This window comes from Porites lutea, chromosome 9 (assembly GCF_958299795.1).
Source record: "Porites lutea chromosome 9, jaPorLute2.1, whole genome shotgun sequence".
Taxonomy (NCBI): Eukaryota; Metazoa; Cnidaria; class Anthozoa; order Scleractinia; family Poritidae; genus Porites; species Porites lutea.
In genome coordinates this window covers 19682468-19690487 of record NC_133209.1, presented here as the reverse complement: position 1 = coordinate 19690487, position 8020 = coordinate 19682468, and positions in this window count along the sequence as shown.

Here is an 8020-nt window from a genome sequence, read left to right as displayed (position 1 = left end):
AGGAATCACTTTATTGATCCAGATCATGTGTGTGGAATAAGTTTTAAATCAGTGTGAGTAGGTTCTTATATTGATTTCTTATATTTTGATCAGGATGTCGGTCCAAAATGTAGACAAACATCTGGACATATTACAAACATGTTGTCGCGTTTGTGCCAAAAAGCTGGGAAAAGGAACGAGGAAGACAAATGTTAAATATCTTCAGAACGACATATTTGTGCTCTGAGGGCAAAATGTTGCTTTAGATTCGCCTCATGTTACTCTGTAATGAAAAAATTAATGTCCAAATTCAACCCTACCTCAGCAAAATAAAACATGTGTTTTTGTTTCTTTGTAGTGTGGTCACAGGCTTACCTACCACCACAAAAGCCCCTCCTCCCTCTCAAAAATGGGTTGGAGGAAAACAGGTTGGAGGGGGGCTTATATACCTTGTGAGTGGAAGCGCACACTCAATGACCATTCAACCATAGAAGAGACTGTGGCCCTTATTCAAGGGGCTTTAAAGGAGGTAGATGAGGAAGGAGACATGGAAGTGGAGGCTTGTGACGATTTTCTCCACATAATGGTCAATCCCTTACGTCAAATATTGTTTGTACTTTACAAGTGCCAAATACATAATATGTTCAGTCCCTGTGCTGTGCAAAGGTCAATCTGAAACAGGGAAAATGCCACACTCTCCCCCATCAATACCTTCGCATGAGCAACAAGCCCACATTTTATGTCATAATATTGAATATGTTTGTATTTGAATAAATCCTAAATTATTGAGATTCTCTCGATGAAAAAGCATCTATATTAATGTATCGTCTTCAACAAATCATCCTCCCTAATAAATAATACATGAGAGACATCTCACAAGATAACTATTGAAAACCTATGTCAGCTGCTACTGTCTTCATTATATCAATTAAGCTTTGGTTTTTGGTTTTCATGTCCAAGAAGGTGTTAAAAAAACAAGATTTTGAGATATAAGAGTGTGTATAATATGCGAGCCAGCGAGCCATGGCAGCGAGTCATGCAGGTCAGATACAACTCGTTGAAAACAATACATAAAAATCAAAAACAGTAATACCGAAAGAATTAACTGAAAGCTAACCATGGTAAATAAGTGTTTAACCCTAAACAGCACTTAATCATAACCCTAACCCCAACCTAAACCCTAATCAGTAAAAAGAATGCCCAACCATAATCTGTAAAATTTGCAGTTTTTACTTGTTTTTACTTTATTTTTGCTAATGGTCTGCGAACTTGCATAGCTCCCTTGCTCATAGTTTATGTCAGGACCAGAAATAAAATGTTTATTTACAAAAAACAAAATGTAACTATAAAATTAATAACTTTTATAATTGTATCTTTACTCTGATGAGTGAGCTTTGTTTTCTTGAAAGTGCTGTTCAATAGAAACATGGAGAACTATGAAAAAGAACTTTGGAAAACTTATGTTGTGTCCATGCCAAGTGCAGCAATCATTATTATTTTGGGCCAAACCTTGTCTAATAAAATTGTTTGAGGGTCCCCACAGAGAAGACTTGGAGAAAAGTGCTCCTCAAAGTTACAATGCCTTTTGTTTGAAGGCAACCCCAGAGTTAAAAAGAATATTTAGTATTATTCGGATATACATCAAATCCCATATAAGAGGATATTTTATAACAACCCATAACCCTGTTGATCTCTGACCTCTGGTCAAATCCTGTGGACTACAAGACTATAGTATCCCATTTTAATCAATATATCCAAAAACATGTAACAGCCATTCTTAGCTTTCCAATATGTATATTAAATTCGAAAGAGTCTCTTGCATTTGTTAAGCTTGAGCAAATAATCAGTGAATTTCAGACAGTGGAAAAATGGAAAGCAGTAGGTTTTTTTGAAGCGGGAAAAAGAAAAAATGATCAGGGATGATAAGCAAGATTTTCACTTTGCGGGTTTTCAAGAAGAAAACGCGGACACAATACCCTCAGAAATCCCTTGTAAACCTGTTGTATACCTGGACGGAACCCCTTCAGAACATACACCAACAGAACATCATATTCGAAAAAAACAGATATTTTACTCACAAATGACTCGCTTGCACCAAAACAATAACCTGAATTACAGGCGTCTTCTCCGGCCAGTCGCTCACTCCCCGAGAGAGAAACAGAAGCAACGGGAAAATTACAATAAAACTTACTCTTTGCAAACATAAGGAAATAAGTTATAGAACAACTCACTTTTTTAGTTGTTTCCAAAACATTCTTTTTTCTTATAATATAAAAAATTAATGAAAGAAATAGGCACAAACTTGTTAGCGTGCTTACCCATTTACATACGCAGTGAGTACGAAGTGCCTACAAAACGCGCAATAAGCGAAGAACTATAGCGCAAGAATGGTTACTCCTTGTCCTCAAGGTACTTCCCAATTCATAGTAAGGAGAAGACAAATAAAAGGCTCGATGAAACAAGAATAAACGAGAATTTCTGTCAATACTCTTTCCTCTCCCTTGTCCGCCATTTTGTATGTTTTGAAAATGACCATCGCCATGGTGATCATGTTATGGTTGGTGACGTAGACCATTGTTTTCGCTTCTTCCAAAACTGGCATACTCCCGAACTGGTGAATCGCCGTCGTTAATCGTGTTCCGGTATACATTTGCATAAGTTATTTTTTGTTGTTGTTTCATCTGACAGTTGAAAAAGCGTTGACAGACCAAGACGACTGAGGACTCTTTTAGAGCACGTACGCAGTTATTCTCTCGGATGTTCTCAACATTTATTGCTAAGCTAAGCTCTAACTAGAATATCTAGCTAAAATGTCATTTAAAACGAGTATTTCATGCTTTTGAAGTTTTTTTAATTTTTTTTTTTAGCTCGTAAAGTCTGTCTGTTACTGTACATCGATTTCCTGTGGTTTTTGATTTGACAGAAGTTTGATCTCGGAAGCACTGTTTACATTTCCAGTCAAGCGTTTTATGCATGTTTTATTCATTCAGGAGTTGATCCACTCGATGATTTTGAGTAGGTTTCATGTAAAGGATCGTTCACTTCTCTTCAGCAAGAAACTACAATAGCCTCACTTTTGCCTAATTCTATGAGTCATGACCGGCACATATAGGCCAAAAAAATAGCCCTGGCGTCTGTACACAGGCTAGCCGAACATCTTCACGCAATGTCCACGCTAAAATCCAGATATAAGATCTCTGATTAAGCGTCGATTTCTGTACGTCCACCCGCAACCGGTGCAGCAAACATCGGTGGTCTTAATCTCACATGCCTATTCCAGAGAGCCGAAATCCAAGTAAACAAATATACGGTAAGCGGTAAGCTGTCCACAAAGGCCGAGTTTTTCCCCGGGAAATCTATTCTGAGATTCATTCACCAATCGCAACACCGGAAATTATTTGCTTATTGGCATTAACATTACAACCAATCAGAGGCTGTCCCCAACATTCCGGGGAAACGGGAACACGATTATCGTCGGCGATTCACAGACGTCTCTTCTCCAGATTTTTTCTGAGAGAGGGGGGACGTCTGTACACAGGCTAGCAAGGCCTATTTCTGACATGAAATCTCAACTTGGGCTGTTTGTTAGCAGTATTTCTGGCCCTGCCGCTACTAACTACTGCGTGCATGCTCCGAAAGATAGCCATCCCAGACACCCTTCAAGAACCATTTAAACCATCAGACAATCCATACTACTAGATTTTCCATACCAGAAGTGAAGTGCTGCCCAAGGTTGTTCATATTAGGTGATGCACGAGTTTTAAAGCGGCGAGCTTATGTAAATAAACACAAACATATTGCAAACAATGAATGCCCAAAGATTTTAATCAATCAACGAGCCTTGAAAGCTATTTAAAATTACAATGGGTATACAGTAATACCTCAACAATAATTATTCGTACACTGTATGTTTCTAATCACTGACTGTGTACAACGTGTTCGACTCGCTATTTCATACCCCTCATTGGGCAAATTACAATAATGGTTATTCAGTTTGTTCGCCTCGTAGCATCATTCACCTTTTGAGGCAAGTAAAACTGATTGGAAAAAGTGGTGAACTACATTGGGAAGATTATCAGCTGAAAACAACTCTGCTATTGATTGTTGGAACGGACGCTTAGTGTCCTGGATCGTCTTCATTGTGTTCATGATCGACAGCGATCCACAGCATGAAAGGAAATTGTATTCCCCTTGATAAGATTCCTCGCTAAAACCTAATGAATACTTCCCGGAATACTTACCTTTACACCAGCATGACAAGCTAATGAGTATCATACCGATACAGATATAAAACGCACTCATGACCGATTTTTTACTGCAAACCGGGCCCAAACATCAACACACCAAATATCAAAGAACGATTGTTCCCAGATCTACCAGATTTGAGTCTTTGAGCGCTAGGAAATTCCATAATAGGTTTGTCTCAGTTTACTTTAAGCGCTGTGTTCAAAGGGAATTAAACACTTTCTTCCGAGGCACTCACTAAATTTAGGCTGGCTTATTTTTCGCTTCTGGTATACGGCAGGGCCTGGGAACTGCTAATAAACAGCCTGGGGCGCCTAGGGCGAGACGTCATGTCAGAAATAGGCCTTGTGCAGGCAGCAATGAAGGTAGTAGACAAAATAAGTAAAAGTAATGCTTAATTTTATTGTTTCTACCGAAACTTTTAATTTTTCAGATATGACTCATTGACTCATTGACTCATGACTATTTTCTCATTGACTCATTTGACTCATTAATATACTTTACACTCAAACTAAACAATTATACAATTATAGCTGTGAGCAGATGTTGTACTTTAACTCTGCAAAACACCTTGCACTCCACTTTTAAAACATGACGAGAGCAGCTACCCACGAAAATGCTTTTGGGTTTGCATAATACTCAAAGTGTACTTCTTAAGCGGGTATTCTAAAGCATACAGTCTATATAAAGTGTATATCACTCTACATTTCACTGTTCCAGATAAGAAAGTACAGCTATGTAGCTTATGATCACCTGTTCTAGGCATTCAGATAGTGAGAAGTAAACAAGAAAACAAGAAAAAATGGCTTCCTAGTTATAAGCCCTCCCCTAAGCTTCCACTATTACATTTTGAAGCTTAGTTAAAAACCAGTAAATGCAAAAAGTATTTTGTTTCGAATCGCTTTTTCTATTTGAGTTATATAGCCCCTCAGATATAAGCCCCTCTTTTTTCCAAAAAAAAAAAAAACCTTAAAGCCCCTTACCCATTTGAGGTTTGCTCATGTGTCCTGAACTTCATGGTGATTGGTCACTACACAATCAACATTCCTGAAAATTTTCAGGCGTTCACGATTTTCTCAGTTTGACAGAAAAATAATTGACAAATCCGTCTTTGAGGTCCTGATGATGGTATTTAGTTAGAAGATGATAACTGAAATCTTTAGGAGGATAAACCTCTAATAGATAAAGGTCCCCTTTTGCAAAACACTGAATGGCCACCATAAACACCAAATGACCCTCAAGTTTTATGATTAGGGTTAGGAAACTGAGTGAATCAAGTTTTAGTAAGGGAGTAAGGGTTGTTATACAGAAAGAACTGATCTGAACTCGATTCACTCAGTTTTCTTGTCCATGGAAGTGAAAGAGACTTTCTCATTATATATCACCCCCTCCAGTAAGCTGTCAATGTTGTCAATGTCTTCTCCTTTTGACTCTAAATTATCACTTAATTCTAGTTAAGTGAAGTCTGTATTTTCAAACGGCAGCCCAAAAAGGCCATTCTCTGAAGAAAGCTCAGGAAGTAAAATTTTTTCCTCAGTGGAGCGGTGAGGGACAAAAAATCCGTTATGAGCATGAGCAGTGATATTTGTAACTTCTGCATATGCGTGACCGGATGTCCGAAATTTTCGGACATCCGGTAACGGCTGCTTCCAGAGCCCCTCGTTTCAATACCACCTGACTAAGAAACGCCGGGCTCTGGGTGCGAGAATTTTTATCCGCACTTCCGCGCACAGCGCATGCTCGTAGCCATTTTTGCAGCCATGTTCTATGAGATTTCTGGCTATGATCTCACGATTGATACGGTATAAGTACATACGCGGAAAAGGTGTACTAGATATCAACCCACGAACCTGCTGTCTCTCAAAGTATACGCGGCTCAGCACGAGTTTTACTCGAGTTATAATGACGAAAAGCAAGCAAATAATACTAGGTTCTAGCGAATAAAACACGTAGCCTTCATCATCATTATTTACCCGTATCGAAGGGTGATTTTGATACATAATGCTAGGTTTATACGAAAACAATATATTTATAGTACAGGCTCGACCTTATAACCTCGTGGCCAAGGCAGACATTCGGATACTGCTTTAGGCCAGATTATTTGTAACGCCTAAAAGTTGTAACCTGTAAGACTTGATTGTTTCAAGTGAAACTATCAGGGGAGTATACTTGTTTGATCCAAGAAGTCAAGGGTTATATATATTAACTTATTGCTCATTTTGTGTACAACGGCAACATGCCCATGAGTACAGGGATTACAAGACGTTAGTGCAGCATGGACTGGCAGTACCGTCAACCAAAAGCAGTGTTTCAGTTGTTTGCATCATGTTTTATGCCACCTTTAAACTGAAGAAAAAACAATCGAAATCAATATTAGTGTACAATCTTGAGTATTCAAGTTTATAACAAGGAAATTTTATGAGTTTCTCTTTGTTTAATTCATGACAATAGCAAGGTAATCCGGGTAACTAAAAACTTTAAGTCATACCGAAGAAGAAAACTAACCATTGAAGGCAACTAGCTCCAAGAACGCTTACCTTAATTATGAAGTTATAAAAGAAACAATATCATAAAAAAGCATAACGTAAACGGGTCGTTAGTGCATTTGTATACCTTAAACTTCCGTTGATTATAAGCCCTAAGCTTATACAACTTCGTAAGGGGATTTAGGAGGGCTTATAAACGGGGGGTGACGCTTATAACCAGACTGAAAAAAGGGTTTCAAAACAAGCTATGTAGCAGTGCTGATCAAAATACTTTTTTGAATTTGACCACTTTTTTAGGTTTCAAATCGTCGTAAATAGTCAAATTCATTTAAATACAAGCTAGAGGGGAGCTTATAACCGGGAGATGGGCGTACTATAATTGAGGGGGGGGGGGGGGGGGGTCTTATAATCGGAAGTTTATGGTATGCTGTCTCCGTGTCTTAAATGTGCGAAATTATGTCGGATGTTGCCATGGAAATGACAATGACATGGAAATATTGTTTTCGATATTAAAACTCGTATTTCACTTCAGGCTGAATTCCAATCCTTTCACTTTCAGGTAATTGCACCTGATTTAGGTATGTTCAAACTATACCGGATATTGTTTGCACCCGCACGAAAACCATACCAGGCTTCTGTTCACACATAAGAACGGTGATTTTGGCGCGATTTCTGTAACGGATCGCAGCAGCGCCGCACTGATCTCGGAAGTGGAGCGACACATATCTGATAGGTTCTATGCCACAGTCTGGTGTAGTGTGAGAAGGTATTTGGTCCGTAGCGGAAGTGAATAACTCGGAAAGAGGAATAGAACCCACTGAGACAAAACTGAATACATTATTGGCACCTAATTTCTCGGGTACTTAAATTTGGGGAGGATTAATATTCGAGGGTCTTTGATTTCACGATCTTTGTACAATCGCGAAAATGGCAAAATTTTACCAATAGAGCGTTTTCACCCACGTGGCCTGCGTCTATGCAAATTTATTGGAACAGAAGAAACCGTTTGCATAAGAAAAGAGTTCAACTCCCACGGGATTGGTTTGGGACACCAACATGGCCACCGTTTCATTGATTTGGGACATCAATATGGCCGCCGTGACGTCACGTGAAAACACTCTATAGGGTATTCAGGAGTGAAGATTGTGATTTAGACAACGAGACTCTCTCGGCCAACCGCTCCGTTACGATGTTCGATGTGTGGGAAGGACTTGTTCCAGTTCTGTGCCGTTGCTGTTCAAGCTATACTTAATAGCTTTTCGTGCCGGCACGAAAAGCTCTCCTATGCGCATATTTGCCAGCTGGATATT